General features: G+C 41.2%; 1 long non-coding RNA gene across 1 annotated transcript in view; it reads right to left on the reverse strand.

Annotated features, from left to right (window-relative positions):
• LOC309860723 overlaps window positions 1–16,439 on the reverse strand; it is a 38,362-nt gene that overhangs the window by 8,783 nt on the left and 13,140 nt on the right. Inside the window, exons 2-4 of the long non-coding RNA XR_014309559.1 lie at window positions 13,838–13,973; window positions 12,447–12,569; window positions 11,455–11,545 (exon numbers count right to left, since the gene is read on the reverse strand). This is a non-coding gene — a long non-coding RNA (uncharacterized lncRNA). The remainder of the gene's footprint in view (window positions 1–11,454; window positions 11,546–12,446; window positions 12,570–13,837; window positions 13,974–16,439) is intronic.

Consider the following 16,439-nt stretch of genomic DNA (forward strand, 5'->3'; position numbering starts at 1 on the left):
TCAGGTCATGATCTCAGGGTCCTGGGATCGAGCCCTGCATCAGGCTCTTTTCTCAGCAGGGAGCCTGCTTCCTCCTCTCTCTCTCTCTCTGCCTGCCTCTCTGACTACTTGTGATCTTGGTCTGTCAAATAGATGAATAAAAATCTTAAAAAAAAAAAAAATTCTGCTTAGGTATCAGCCAAAATCAAAGTTGCTTCAACCTCTATTCCAGCCCAACGTCTTCAAGCAAATTTTGTTCCATTCAGATCATTTATTCTGAGAAGTAAAAATGTTAAGAGAACATATTCTAATTCCAGAAACATTATCACAGATGTCACTGACAAAGTTACTAGGAAATAACTATAAATTCTTGGAAAGGCAAACTGAAAGCAATTTGTCTCCCATAGAATCTCGATGAGTTTCAGTTTGTAATTTATGAAGATGTTTTCCTGCACCAGGATATTGTAGTGTAGTGAATAATAACCCAGTAGCAAAAATATTGAAAAACAGATTACAAAAACAGTGCCTAAAAGTACTTTTAGGATCTTTATAAGTAAAGGTGACTTGGAGAACTTACGGGATCATTCCATGAACCACAGAGATGCTTATTCTTCTCTTTTTAATGCATTTCTAAATATACAAATGTTTAACGAATTAATTGTAAAAATCTGTAAGTTTTGGCTCCCGATTTCTTTTTTTTTTTTTTTTTTTTTTAAAGATTTTATTTATTTATTTGAAAGACGGAGATCACAAGTAGGCAGAGAGGCAGGCAGAGAGAGAGAGAGAGGGAAGCAGGCTTCCTGCGGAGCAGGGAGCCCGATGCGGGGCTCGATCCCAGGACCCTGAGATCATGACCCGAGCCAAAGGCAGCAGCCCAAACCACTGAGCCACCCAGGCGCCCCAAGGCTCCCGATTTCTATGTATAACTAAAGACTTTATAAGGAAGTTTCCTTGAGGTTACTTCTCTCTCTCTCTCTTTTTAATTTAAATTTTAGATAGTCAGCTAGAGTGCAAATTGGCTTTTGGAGTAGAACTCAGTGATTCATCACTTGCATACAACACCCAGTGCTTATCACGAGTGCCCTCCCCCTGCTCATTCCAGCCCAGCGCCCACCCACCTTCCTCCATCCAACTGCAGTTTGTTCTCTGTCTTTAGGAGTCTCTTATGGCTTGTCTTCCTCTCTTCCTTAGGGTTTCTTCTAGCTGGAAGTCTATGGATGGAGTTTGGCGTATGTTTTTTACCTAAAGATGTTGTCTCTGATTTACATTAATCTGCATTTGTTAGTGGTCAAAGAATGACTTCTGTGAGATCAACATTAGCACTAATTCTGAAATGTGTCCATCCTACTTTCCTCCATCCCAGACAAGATCCACATTTACTGCTGGGACTTCAGTGTCAGGGGCTTTTCCAGATCCTGCATTTCCCGGAAAGGACAAGACCTTTTTCCTGGGAGCAGATCTAAGGACCATGGGCTCATGTTAGATATCATTCATGTTTATCTCATCCATCTAAATATTCCCCAAATCAAGGAGAAATATTAATTCATGTGCATCAAAGTCATCACCTTTTTATATCTTCTATGAAACAATAACTCTAAACCCCTATTTCCTTTCAAATACATAACACGTTGGTATAATGGAAAGAGAGGGGAAAAAAAAAGAGAGAGGGGTGTTTGGGGTGAATCATGTACCCTCAAGTTTCATATGTTGAAGGCCCTGGTACCTCCGAGTGTGGCTATGTCTGGAAATAAGGTCTTTAAAGTTGTGATTAAGTTAATCTGCAGCTATCAGGGTGGGCTCCAACCCAGTATGGCCAGTGTCCCTCTTTATTAAAAGAGATTAGGACACAGACATGCTGCAGAGGAAAGCCCACACAGATATACAGGGAAGAGAAGACAATCACCTGCAAACTAAGACGAGAGGATTCAGAGGAAAGCAACCTCGCTGACACCTTCATCTCGAAGTCCTAGCCTCTAGAATTAGAAGGAAACAAATTTCTATAGTTTAAGCCACCCAGTCTGGGGCACTTTGTCGTAGCACACAAATATAGAGGATAAGACCTCGATTTATGGCCCAGATCTGCTCTTTACTTGGATGAGTGACTTAAGCCCTCAAAATACCAGGACATCTATCCCCAAAGTGAACATAATGCTTTCATCAAAACCTCCTAACAGTTCTGTGGTTTTAGATTCTGTCTCCACATGGCTGACACTAAATGTCTCTTACCTTTTCCCTAAATCTATACTGTAGCCATCTACCCCCCTCATATCTCCACCAGGGCGTCTAACAGACATATCAGATTTCATATCGCTGAAACAGAACTCCGAACATTCCCCACAAAAACTGAGTTCTCTGTAGGAAGTGAAACTCTCACATTCTGGTTGTTCAGGTCAAAATCTTAAAGTCATGCCTGACCCTCTATTTCTGACGACCCACATGAAGTTCATCACCAAAACCTGTCATCTCTACCTTCAAAACATGTTCAAGTTCATGAATTGAGAGAATTTTTAGTGGAACCAACTGTAAAGTCAGGAATTTATCTACTTGAAAACAAAAAAACACTATGAACAAAATCAAATGACAAGTGACAAACTGTAAGACAATGTTTGCAGCATCTACCTCAGGAAAAAAGGCTGTCATCCCCAATATATAATACATTTTTTAATTGAGAGAAAATATTCTATAGAAAATTAGGCAAGAGTCATGAACAGATGATTCACAAAAAGGATCTAAAAATGTCGTTAAAAACATATGAAAAGATGTTCCATTTCACAAGAAGTGCAAATTAAAACTACACTGAGATACTATTTCTCACTCATCAAACTGGCAAAAATGCAAGAGCTTGACAATACAATCTCTTGGTAAGGCTGTGGGGAAATAGGCCCTCTCATATATGGCTGTTGGGATTATAAAGGGGAATTACCCTGATAGAGGGCAGCTTGGCGTGAAGTAACAAAATTACCCATGGATTTACTGCTGATCCAATAGTCCCACTTCTAGGAATTCATCCTGATGATACATGTCCATCAATACAAAAATACAGAGGCACAAAGTTATCCTTTTACAGCATCACTGGTAAGTGTAAAACATAGGTAACTTCCTAAATGTTCAAGTATAGGAGATTAAACAGATAAACTACTATACTATACGCAGGGGAATACCAAACAGCTGTGATTGCCAGGAGATAGTAGTAAGTTGGAAAAAAAGGCACGTACAAAAGACCATACTTAGAATGCCAATATTTTCATGATAAAGTGAAAATAAGAAAATATGCATGTTTTCTTATCATTACAAAGAAGAACTCAAACCATAAAACACGCACAAGAACAATAAACCCAGAAAACAATGAAGTTGGTGACCAATAAGGCCGAAGGAGGAGAGGGGAGAGAGGAGGGGTGACATTTCTCTGAGTACATCATTTTGTGTGGTTTTGGGTTTTGAAAGCATCTTAATATCCTACATTGCTAAAAATAAAATTAAATCAATATGGACAGAAAAATGAAATTGACATGAAAGCAAATTGAAACAAATGAATCTAAGTATAGGTCAAAGGAATGGCACAACTACACAGGAGGGAAGGAGAGAGGGCGGGAGGGAGGATGGAAGGAAGGAAGGAGGGGAGGGGGGAGGAGGGGAGGGCCTTATCGCTGTGGCTTCATCTCATGTGACCCAGTCACTTAGCTCCAGACACATGGACCTTCCTGCTGCTCCTTAGACATGCCAAGCAGCACCCACATCCGGGTGTTATACAAGTTTACAGGGCTCTTCTCACTTACTTTCGGATTCTGGTCCTAAGTCACCATAATGGAGAGATCTTGCCTGCCTATCACACTCCCTTTTTTCCTCTTTGATATATTGTTGTTTTCTCTAGCCCTTACTGGAAGATACTTATATACCTATATAAAATATAGGTGGGGTGTGTGTGTGTGTGTAAGAACCTGGTATATAGGAAATGCTCAATGACTATGTGGTGATTGAACGGCTGGTATTGTTGGCCCAGACAAATGAGCACAGGTGCAAAGCCCCAGACATCAAGCAAATGTTATTTCCCATTCTTCATGTGCCCTTCTTTGCTTTGGGGATTTCCTTTTTAAAGCCTAGAACCTAAAAACCAGTCAAGAAATGCAGCAAATAGAGCAGGAAGAGATGTGTTCTGCCTCTAGCTCTTTCTGACTAATCAACTCAGCTTCAAGGGCCTGGAGGAGCTATTTCTCTTCTTCCTATAGCTCTTCCATTTAAAATGGTAATCCCAGGTCTCATTTTGTATTTTCTCCTGTACCAGGATGTGAAGGTCACCCACTTAGAAAACTCTTCAGTTGATGTGAAATGCATTTACAAGCAGCAACTAAGGCAATATAAAAGTGAAGATGAATTGGAGTTATTTATATTCAGGAAAAATGTACTGGAGGAGTAAGGTAAGAAAAATGTGTCTCTCCAGCGGGAATGCCTTATACATGGTTACAAAATACCCATGGGCCACCAACTGCAATTATAACCTCCCTTTTCTCCCAAAGCAGCTGGGGCAGGCAACAGGCAGGACAAGGAGGATGGGCCTGGGGCACTTCCAAAGGAGAGGCATTGAAGGTCTGAGGAAAAACTTGAAACAATTTTGTAGGTTGAGGGCATTAAAGTGCTAGCCAGTGGAAACATAAGAATTCAATGGATTTGCTATGCTTATTTCACAGTTTGGTCTTTGGTTTTCAAGTGGAATTCTGGAGTAGAGAAGCATCTTAATCTTTCTGGGCTTTAATTTTTCAAGGTGGGTCATTCCAGGCTTTTCTAGACACCCATTCTGCTCTTCTGCAAGTCTTAACTCCATCCTTCATAGGTCAAAACCTTAACCTCCCCAGTCATATCTTCTCCTCTGACCCAGCAGAGAGCACTTTCAGAAAGTCTTGAAGCTTCCACCAGCTGCAGACAGACACAGTATTTTTCCAGAATAAAAATAGCACTTGTAACTTATTTTTCAGGGAGGTGAAGGTTGTGGGGGGAGCTGGGAGGGGTGGAATATTGCTCACAAAAGAAAAAGATACTGACATTTGATTCCTTTAGATACATTCATTTAGCTGGTATGGATACCGTGGATGGAATTCTTTATGTGCTAAAACATAATCACAGGTGTTCATAAACAGTAGAACAGATTCCATTGGAACGTGGGGCTAAACCACCTCCGCAACTTTTAAAAAAATTATTTAAAAATTCTTGTGGATAGTCTGTGTCACTCAGAAGTCATTATAAATCTAAAAAAAGTAAATTTAACAAAAAAAAATTTAAACCATAGTCTTCATGATTCAAGGATTTAACTTTTTAATCTTTTTATAATAGAATATGTTCAGATAATTCATTTGAATTACCCAGAATGATGGTTTTTTTTTTCTTTCCAACTCAAAATAAAATGGATTTTTGTGTCATTTCATAACACAATGTTTGTCATAGTACTGGTCATGAATTGATTTAGTGGGTTATAAACGAGTAGTCTCTTAAAGAAATAAAATAAAATAGAATTAACTGAATATCTCTACAAGAAGGGCAATTATTTTTCTTAAAATTTTGTTTTTAAACTATGTAAATGTGTATCTATACTATGCTAGGCTGCCCTGTAAAATGTAGTTCTTACTGTGGATTGCAGAAAAAAGGTATTTTGTTTTATTTATGAAAAACCATAGATTGGAGCTCCTGGGTGGCTCATTCAGTTAAGCATCTGACTATTGATTTTGGCTCAGGTCGTGATCTCAGAGTGGGGAGGTTGAGCCCCACCTCCTGCTCTGTGCTGATCTGCTGAAGATTCTCACTCTCTCTCCCTCTGCCTCTGCCTCTCCACCCTCCACCCAGCACAGGCAAGTGGACACACGCACCTGCCTCTCTCTCTCTCTCTAATGACTTTTGGAACACTGAAAAAAATAAAGTAAAATAAATATTTCCTATTAAAAAAATCTTTAAAAATTAAAAAAAGAAACCCTTAAGAAAATCATGGATTTAATATTTGCACCTTCATAAGCAGTTAGCAAACACCCACGGTAACAAATCCAATCTAATTCTTAGATTAGCTGAAAAAGAAACACTATTTTTTTTTTGAAAAAGAAACACTATTTATGTGAACTAATTCATAGAAAGATAATCAAAAATATTGGATCTTTCTCAGGAAAAATAAGTACTTTACTACAAAAAAATACATCCCTAACTTCTTAAAAATTACTGCCCTCAGTCAGTGTATAAGCTGAAGGGTTTTAAAAAAATCTTACTTACCTTAAATAAACTTAAGATTTATGATAACTGGGCTTTGTTGGCATTTTGAGGATTAATTTGAAAATTTTTTATTAAAAGGAAATGCAGACAGATTTATTGAGAGTTAAGTCTCAAAAGAGGCCTTTTCAGGGCTTATTTCATTATGACAAAAACTGGTGAGCACTCAGCAGTGAGCATGACATCTTTGGCAACTTGATGAGGGATGGGCACTTGACAGATACTGCCCTGGACTTTTACCCTGGTTCTGGAACCTTCCATGGCTTCCTGTGTTAGAATTCCCCAGGGAATCAGGCAGGGGAAGGAGGGCACTTCCCATGTCCTGTGGCAGTCCCTATCAGCAGAGTAAGAGTCCAGTGTGGCAGCTGCTCTGGGACTGAATGAGAAAAACGTGGTATGTGTACTTACAGACTTCCCCTTGGGATCATGGCATTTCCTGAGAGCCACTGGGATGCTCCCAGACTTCTGAAGCACCTTGTGTATCGGGGGTCATCTCTGTACCGGTCTGGGATGTGGTGCTCTGACTGTGACCATTTATCCTATTTTGCCCTCCGTTGCCCAGTCTAACATTAACTGCTGTTTGGCAGTGTCTTCCAAACTCATTTGTCCCTATGTCGCTTCAAGGAACGCTTTTATTGTATGCTGCCCCCAACCTTTTCTGAATAAAAAATCAGCATAGATTGTGGTACCTGAGTAAAAAGTAAACAGTTGACAGAAGTACTTGATGTAATGCTTTCAGAAAAAAAATCTTGGTGTAAAAATTAATCTCGTCCATCAGTAAGAATATTTGAAGCTGACTGACCAGCTTCTAGAAGCCTTGACAAGTCATTTTCAAAATGGCACAGAGTATAAATGGGAAATGGAAAATGTGTTTTGGCTGGGAAAGAGTCCAAAAAACTAAAGTACTCCTAAAATTTATTTCACAGCATTTCAATATCCCTGCCCTCATGCTCTCTTACAAGCAGTGGTATAGGTTTAAAAGCTAAGTTCCCAAGCCCAAACACCATAAATAAACCTTTACCAGAGAGACCCTCTGTGAGACAAGATGGTGTAAATATTAAAATTATAACAGTGGTTGCAGCTTAAACATTTTCTCCTCAGCTATAAGAATAGTGCCTACTAATTCTAGGGCATTCTGGTGCCCTAGGGTTCAAAAGAAAGCCTAGTGAAAAAAGTTTTGAGGGATACAGAGCATTTGTTTCCTATGCTATACAGAATGGGATATGTGAAGGCCCCCCAAAGATGTCTGCCTCTGATGTCCAGAACCTAGGAATACATAACCTCATATAGCAAAATAGTCTTTGCAGCAGTGATTAAGGAACTTGAGATGAAAAGACAATCCTTGTTATCTGCCTATGTCCAGAAATCACAAGAGGACTCATGAAATAGGCAAAGGAGAAGTCAAAATCTGAGAGACAAGGTGTAAACAAGAGTTGGAGAGGAAATAAGATGTTGTGCTTCTCACTCGGAAGCATGGAGGAGGGGGCCACGAGCAAGGAATGCAGGCAGCCTTGAGAAAAGGCTGAAAAGTCAAGGACATGGATTCTCCTCTTCAGGCTTCCAGAAGGAAACAGCTTGGCCAAAACCTTGTAGCCCAATGCAGCCCAATGACACTGATTTCTGACTTTCTGAAGAGGAGAGAAGAAAGAAATCTGTGTTGAGTCCCTGGTTTCAAGATGAATTATTATAGCAGCAATAGGAAACTAATACATTTATCAAGCTCCTAAAAAAAAAAAAAATAAAGGAAAATAAAGAGAGGAAGCCCCTTGCATCACTTGAACTTTGGGCAAAGGTATTTGATTCTTAGAACACCTGCAGGAGGTACACCTGGGTGGCTCAGTGGGTTAAGCCACTGCCTTCAGCTCGGGTCATGATCCCAGAGTCCTGGGATCCAGTCCCACATGGGCTCCTTGCTCGGTGGGGAGCCTGCTTCTCTCTCTGCCTCTGCCAGCCTCTCTGCCTGCTTGTGTGCTCTCTCTCTCTCTCTCTCTCTCTCCCTCTCCCTGACAAATAAATAAATGAAATATTAAAAAAAAAAAAGAACACCTGCAGGATCTGCTTCCCCCCGCCCACCTTCCGAAATCCAAACAGGCTTTAGCCTTCAGTTGCCACTCATCAAAAAACAAAATAAGGAAGATGGGAAAATGTCCTACTCACCCAAATAATCTGAAAAATTCCATGATGGGGAAAATTTTTTGGCATAACATCTCAGACAAAGTGCAATTTTAAAAAGGTAAGTATACATACGGAACAGGTTCAGCACAGGAACAATACCAAAGATATGGGAACTGAAGCTTCATGTATACATTAAGACTTCCATGAACGTTGTCTTAATTTTCATGATTCCTCCTTAAATATGTATTTATATTATAAATATAATGTGTATTTAGCTACTTACTCTGGACTGAATCAGGTAATTCAAAGGAAGTACAAATCAGCCACATTTGAACAAATGAGATCATTTAACTATTTTTTTTTAAGATTTTATTTTTATTTATTTGACAGACAGAGATCACAGGTACGCAGGCAGGCAGAGAGAGAGAGAGAGAGAGAGAGAGAGGAGAAAGCAGGCTCCCCACTGAACAGAGAGCCCAATGCGGGGCTCGATCCCAGGACCCTGAGATCATGACCCGAGCCAAGGCAGAGGCTTTAACCCACTGAGCCACCCAGGCGCCCCATCATTTAACTATTTTAAATGAAAACTTATTAAGTATTTTCTCTATCATTAAAATGTCAAGAACAATTTCATGCTGTCAGAGACATTTATTCTCCAAACTCTTTTTTCTTCTTTCTTAGTTTAGAATCCACCACTAAGTGAAAGACTCTCCCTTAGCATCTTACCCCTGATGTCAGGGTGCTTCAAACAAGGTCAGGTAAAATATAAATGACACATGGTTCTGATCATCTATTCATGTTGGGCTTTCGTATCAAACACACACACACACACAAATAGTAAGGAGAAAGGGAATGTCAAATTCTCTGGATTTTGATAGTAATCTGAATGAAGCAGATAGTTCTTCCGGTTCAGTGAAAGTGCTTACAAAAGATAAAGAGAAATCCTGAAAAGTCAAATTTGCCTAAGATTTGAAACAGAAAGGTCCAAATGGTAGAATTCAAGAGTTTGCAGGAAAACTTAGGTCATTATGTCATCTTATCCGGTTTCATTTTGTCTTTTCGTTTTGTTTTGTCTTGTCTTTGTTTTTCACAGAGAGTTAGTCCCCATGTAAAATACAGCCTGGGGTCCAGAAAGTTCATGCAAGAAAGTATTCACCCTAAGAACTTGCAAATAAGAAAGGGCCATGCAGCAAGCTGGCAGCAAAATGAGAAACAACCTCTCAGAGAAAGGTCAAGAGATGATGTAGAGTGAAAAATCTCCAGGGAACTGTCAGTTTCTGAAAATGAAAATGACAAAAGTGACAAATTTCAGAGAGTCTGAGGAGAGCAAAGGACAGAGGTTGAAAAACACAGAATAGAACCACCGGCCCTCTTCCTCTGAAAGACCAGTCAAGGTCGTTTCCTCAGAATCCCTTAGGAGTTCACCCCTAAAGAAAGCAAAGGGGAACCTCATCCTGATCATTGTTAATCAAGAAGAGGTTCTTCCTGACCAAGGTGAAGCCAGGAAGGCAGAGATCAGGGCTCTCTGAGCTGACATCCACAGCCCCAACCTTATTACCTGAGCTCCTTAGGTACTTTTTTCTTTAATATAAAAACAGGGGGGCCTGTGTGACTCAGTCAGTTGAGCTTCAGACTCTTGATATTAGCTCAGATCTTGATCTCAGGGCTGTGAGTTCAGGCCCTGCATTGGGCTCCATGCTGGCCATGGGGCCTACTTAAATAAAAATTTTAAAAAATTAAAATTAAAATTAAGAAAACAATAAAAAGACATAGAAGTGTCATACAACCTGTTTCGTAGTGATCTCCTGAGCACCGATGACCAAGGTTAAACCTACACCCACAGTACACACACACACACACAAACACACACACACACATGAGCATTCACACACAAACTCACAGTAAAGGGTTATTAAGCCACTCCCCAGCTGGTGACACCGCTCCCTGTCACTGGCAGAGGACACTTTCTCTCCCTTCTTTCCCATCCTATTGTCTCTTTCCATCTCCCTCTTCATCTAGGTACTGAGGGAAGCATTCACAACATTGACTTGAACTGCTGATAATATTCAGCAATTTAAAAGCTTCCCAAGCCCTACCCATTGTTGCATTTTTAAGCATTTTGAGAAACAATGCAGCAACTCCAGTGGCAGAGCTCCCGACCTGGGGCCAAATGGAAGCTGAACTGAGAACAGTCCAGAAGGTTTTCACGTACAGCCTGCCTATCTCCCAACCAGGCACTCCAGCCTCAAAGAGATAAAGACGTGAAAAAGCCTCTCTTTAGAGAACAAAATACGTAATATTTGTCCAACCATGAAGATTCTTTGCTTTTTTATTATATCTTCTCCACACTTGGGATATGGTTTAAAATGCACAGATAGCCATCACTTAACTACTTTGAGATAAGTTTATATCTTTTGGAGGTTTGAGTCATTTCTTTCAAAAGTTATTTTTAACGATGTTCATTTTTGAAGAAAATGCTAGAATACAATGTCATTCTGCAACAGCGGTTTTACATCAAATGCTTTTTACTTTAAGTTGTGAAAACAACATCAATTATACTGCCAAATGTTGCTTAAAAAAAAACCCCACAATTCTGCACCATAAAAGGACTTTGAGTCTTGTTTATTATCATCTAAATTGTACATCGTACACTTGACGGCAACAGATTGTATGCTAAAAAGCCTTCACTATCTCGACCAATAGATATTATAATAAAACAACTCAGAAGTTTTTGCAAAAGCCTGATTTGGTGGATTCCTAATCTAAAAGAAATCTTTTTGTTCCCCTAAGACAAACGCTGATTGTGTCCCTGCCTCGATTGTTCCGCCCAGCGGTGTTTGGTAATCCTGGTCACCCAGAACAGCATTGAAAAGAGATGAAAGGAAAGGACAGAGATGTTGAACATGTCTGAATTCCATCCCCAAAGGGCCGCACCCTGAGGCACAAAGGCTGGTTTTTGTCTCCCCACATTGCATCACACATAGGTATTTTTATGTTCCTCCTGGGAAAGAGCAAAGAAATTTCAGAGGGACAAATCTATTAGCATTGATCGAACGAATCCAAGAGTCTGTCCTCGTCTGAGCTAATGTCATTTGCCTGGTTTCAAAGTTTACTTGCCTTTGGAAACAGAGTATGAGTCCAGGTTCCCATGGTGGTGACGACATTTCTTCAACAAGTTAGATGAGGGGAGCCAACGGTATTTCTATGTCTAAATAGAGGTTCAGAGTGTCAGAAACATGGGGACCAATCTCATGATTTCCTAACATCACTGCAAAATCCAAAGATTGACTTGGAGTTTGTGCATAATGATATGTTAACATAAAGGCTAGTCCTGGATAAAAAATTAATGTAGAATTCACTCAGCTGGCTTTTTTGATGCAGGAATAACCTGGTTTAGCTACTGTCTTATACTGTCATATATAGAACTTAATGGAAGACAGTAATGCTGGATTTGATACCTGCTTATGTCTGCTTTCTTACAACTGACAGAATATTCTAGGCTGAACTTGTACATTGAACTTGTACAAGGATTTGAGTTAAACCATTCTTTTAAAACTCTTGCATTGGCTCTATTGCCATCAGAAAACAGAAGCTTTATAGCTTTTGTATTGTCCAAAGATATGTCTCATCCAACTTGATCTTACGGATCTTGTCACTTCCTATCAAGAGGTGGACTCTATCTTTCTCTTGAAAGGTGAAATCAGGCTCTAAGATTCTGTAATTCCCTGTTTTTTCCAGTAGACAGCAATAATAATTAAAGACACATTGATTCTCCTAATGACATGAACAAATTTTCTGATCAACTGACTACAGCCTTAGACTGAAAGGGTTTCCCTGCCAGCCTTTAAGGCATCCTTTATTCATTCTGATACTTGCTGGACATAATCTAATTTGCCTGACTATTCTGGCTTGGGAAGTTTTGAATATACGATATGTCTAAAGAGAGTATGTTAAAAATAAAGCTATCGTATTACGGATCAGCATTAGCAATGAAACATTTGAAACAAGACCACAGCCATTCCTAAATCTTCCTCTTGGATACACGCAGAACTTAAATAGATCCCTGCTATAAATAGTTAAGAAAGAAAACTTGGTACAGCCAAGCTTACGGGATTCGAAGGTGCCTAGTTCTATTTTTCTCAGAAGAAAATGTTTCATTTTCTTATTTGTTGTTTCATCTCTTATTTTATCCAGGTGTCTTCTCCCAGAAATGATTCATTATTTCACAAGGCCTATGAAAAGAAAGACCAAATTCAGGGATCGTCACTAGAGTTTGATGCATGGGGACAGCTCAGTGATTTAAACCACAGGACTTCCTTATTTTTCAAACCAGGTTCTAGCTTTTACTTCAGGCATTCATAATAAATTCATGAAGATGAGCTCCAGGCTTGTTTTCCTCACTTGTCTATCCTGTGTTTGCAGGTTCTTCCATATCTTTACATGAGCATGGCTCCCAGCAGGAACTACGGATTTCTTAAATTTTTCAAAGTCTTCTTGGGACCATTACATCAGCACTAAAAACAACTGACTGTTGAGTGGGAACACACATTTTTTGGCTTCCCAATAATAATTATCTGCAGTGTAATATGGAACTGTCTGCTATACTCTACTAACTGGGGAAACAAAATAAGGTCCCATTCTTTTTACTGTTCAAATTAAGTTGTCCTAATTCTCCCAGTCCACCTGTGGGGCAAAGCATTTCTTCCATTCCTGGGGTCTTTATTCCCAAAAGAAGTTCCTAGACTCAGGGGTGTTTGCTCAGTGCATTGGCCCAGTTTTGATGACCAGCTATCCCAGGAGAGAGCCTAGAACACCTCCCTTGGTCAGAGTCTTAGTCTGTTCAGGCTACTGTGTGAAAACACCATCGACCATACAATGCGGCTTACAAACAAACACGAATTTCTCACAATCCTGGGGGCTGGCACTGCCAGGCTCAGGACCCTGGTGGATGTGGTGTCTGGTAAGGGCCCTCTTCCTAGATCACAGAAGGCTGTCTTCTTGCTGTGTCTTTATCTGGTGCTGGTATCAGGGGAGATTTCAGGGGTCTCTATTATAAGGGCACGAGTCACTCCCAAAGGCCCCCACTTCCAAATACCATCATTGGCAGCTAGGAGTTTAAGATATGAATGTTGGGAGAATACAGATATTCAGTCTGGATTAGTCAATCCAGTAGTCAATGCTCTTCAGCTATCGTGGTTTGATTATCACTCTGCTGATGCAGTCCTTGCCTAAAGAAGGAAGCACAGCACAGCTGCCAATGCTGACCTGATAGGAGTTTCTCCCCGTTCAGGGAAGGGCAGTATGGAGGTGTTGTTTCACTGAGATTGTTCTCAGACCTATAGCTCTGTAGACACTCAGCTCCTCACCCTCCACACAAACTAGGTCACAATCCCAAGGTTACTCCTGATAGCAAAGGAGCTGGCTCAGAGGTATCCAGTCATCCAACACATGTTCTGCTCAGAATTGCATCCCCCCCCCCCCGCCCCGCAATGGCACTTACTACTTGGGCTTCATTGGGTCACAGTCCTGGGCAAATGAGTCCCCAGTTCTGCCTCACTCCAGGTAGGGGGATAAGCCAGCATGAGGTCACGTTCATTTCACAGATTAGGGATGACCAATGGCAGTGTGCTCAGAACCTGTGGAGAGAGGACTGGGATTGGGAGGTGCTCACTGGGCACTGAAGTTCGAATGGGATGAGACGGGAAGCCACCAGAAAGTTTCCTGATGACCAGGAGGAGGCATGGTCAGGGACCACACCTCGGTTATAATTTCTGCATTTCCCCCTTATCTCAATGCCAAATACCCCCTGTGATTATCCTTTAGGGTCTCCATTATCTTGCAAGGGTGAAGAACGCTGCATGTGGTGTGAAGCAGGAGACCCTCCCCCATAAGAGATGTCCCTTTTAGGATCGCCTCCTCCGCAGGCCCAGGGATTTAGAGCACTGTAAAGATCTTTGAGGGAAAAAACGCAACTTTCTAAAATCCATGAAGGGAAAACTGTCAGCTCTCTTCCTGAGGAGTCAATTAATTAAAGTTAAGTCCTCTCAAACACCGCCAAATGCCAGCTCCAGATGAAAGGACATGCACACGCATTATGCTTTGACCCCTTGTCTGCAGTCGAGTACCTGGCAGATTTGTGGAAAGCAGATTGTGTGCTGATCCAACAGAAATGGGTATTAGCTCACAAGGAAGGAAGATGAAGAGCTCAAGGACGATCTCAAGTATTTGATGTTTGGGACTTTTCATCTTTTTCCCCCTCTTCTGTTCCTCTTTGCAAAGTTTTCATCTTTTTTCCCCACCCACATGTATATGCCTTGAATCATGTCAGTATTGTCTTCTCATGGGGATGTGTCTGGGATGAACACTACTCTGAAGCCTGTCCAGTTTGGGGTCTGAGTAGGTGTCTCTCTCAGCTAACGATACCTCCCATTTCAGATGTTAGAGATGCGATGTGATCCTGAAGCAAAGTTCCGAGTTCAGCGCCAGGCGCACAGGCATACAGAGCAGGTCACCGTCATCGGCTAGAAGAGTCGGGTACCCACATCAGAAAAAAGGTGCTTTTGCCACCAGTGGAACACCAGCCTAGTGGAGGTACTTACTGTGGTCCTTCCAGCCCTAACCCTGTCCCATCAGGTTGACACAGGTGGGAAAGCTGAGGATCAGAGATTTCTTCTCTACTTTTCATCTTTCACATTCCTGTTGAAAGGCAGTCTCCGGTCTCAGCAATTACCACTCCTTTCTACCATTAGAGGTTAATTTATTAGACTACTTTCCCAAATAAGTAGAGGAAACATGGCATAGAACAGGAAAGTTGGAGAATGCCTGATATCAAGAGTTGAAAGAGAAACATGGCTAGCCTAGGTGAAGTGGGAGACAGGAACAAACAGATGGAATGCCCACTACGGACCACAACAACTCAGTTAAGTAGCTACCAATCCCCCTACCATAGGTACACATTATTTTGGGGTTTTTAAACATGAGAAAACTGAATTTCAGAGAGGTTAATAATTTATGCCACCACGGACTCAGGAGCTAAGATTCCACATCAAGACAGCCAATCCTTCTGCCATGCTACTGCCCTAGGGTCATACTCATCCCTTCAATCCTTTTCTGGGGGAAGCCACAGCTGGGAGAGTCCCCATCACCTCTGACTTAACCTGGGGAGGAAGGGTTGCAGAGCTCCCTCTTCAGACGCCTGGAACTGCCCCTGCTTCTTCACCTGCTGGTTGAGAGTCTAATGGATCTGTGTTAAATCACACGCTGTGCAGTAACAATTAACCATAACTAGCATAATAATACTATTGTTTACTGAGGGTTGTGCTGTGCTAGACACGATGCCAAGCAATTTACAGACACTGTCTCAGAGAGAATGCGACTTAAGCAAATACCATTACCGGTCATTGGCATTTGACCTTTTCCTTGGAACCTAAAAGCCACACCATCTCAATGCGTGTTCAGGTCATGGAACCAGCTTGTTAATTGATCTAGAAACCAATTCTATTTTATTTTTTCTCTGCTGATTAAACTCCCTCACCTGCCCTCTCCTGACCCTGAAATAAAACTTTAGGGATGTTTCTGATTTCCAATCATGCTTAGATAATAAAAGTTCTCTGGTTACCTTCAAACATTACTGAGTCTGAGCCAGTGGAAAACTGTAGCATTTAGGCAATTCTAGGAGAGTCACAAAATTCCAAACTCGTTCAGAGTTGAAGCCTCTCATTATCACCCCATCCGTGTCTGTTCTGTCCTGGAATTCTGCCATGAGGAGGGGGAGGAGAAAATGTTGGGCTTCTTCCCTCTTGTCCTCCCTTCTCTCCCCCACAGTTCCTGCTCTAATTGCTCTGTGATTAGGCCCAGGGATAGGGGTAGGGAGAGAAGTTACAGAAGTAAATTGGTGTTTGTGCCCTTTAGGCATGGGGCATATCTCAGGTGGGCTTGATTCTAGCAGGGTATGGCAGCAGGTTCTAGGAGAAACCAGTTGGAGCCTTTGACCACAGTGCCCTTGAATAAGCAATGCCTCTTTCGTGGCCACCTATCATCCTGTTGGCCTCTGGGCTTCAGAAATCTATGCCTCTGTGGGATCCTTTTACTACTCCAGACTA

Source organism: Mustela nivalis (genome assembly GCF_964662115.1).
Source record: "Mustela nivalis genome assembly, chromosome: 3".
Taxonomy (NCBI): Eukaryota; Metazoa; Chordata; class Mammalia; order Carnivora; family Mustelidae; genus Mustela; species Mustela nivalis.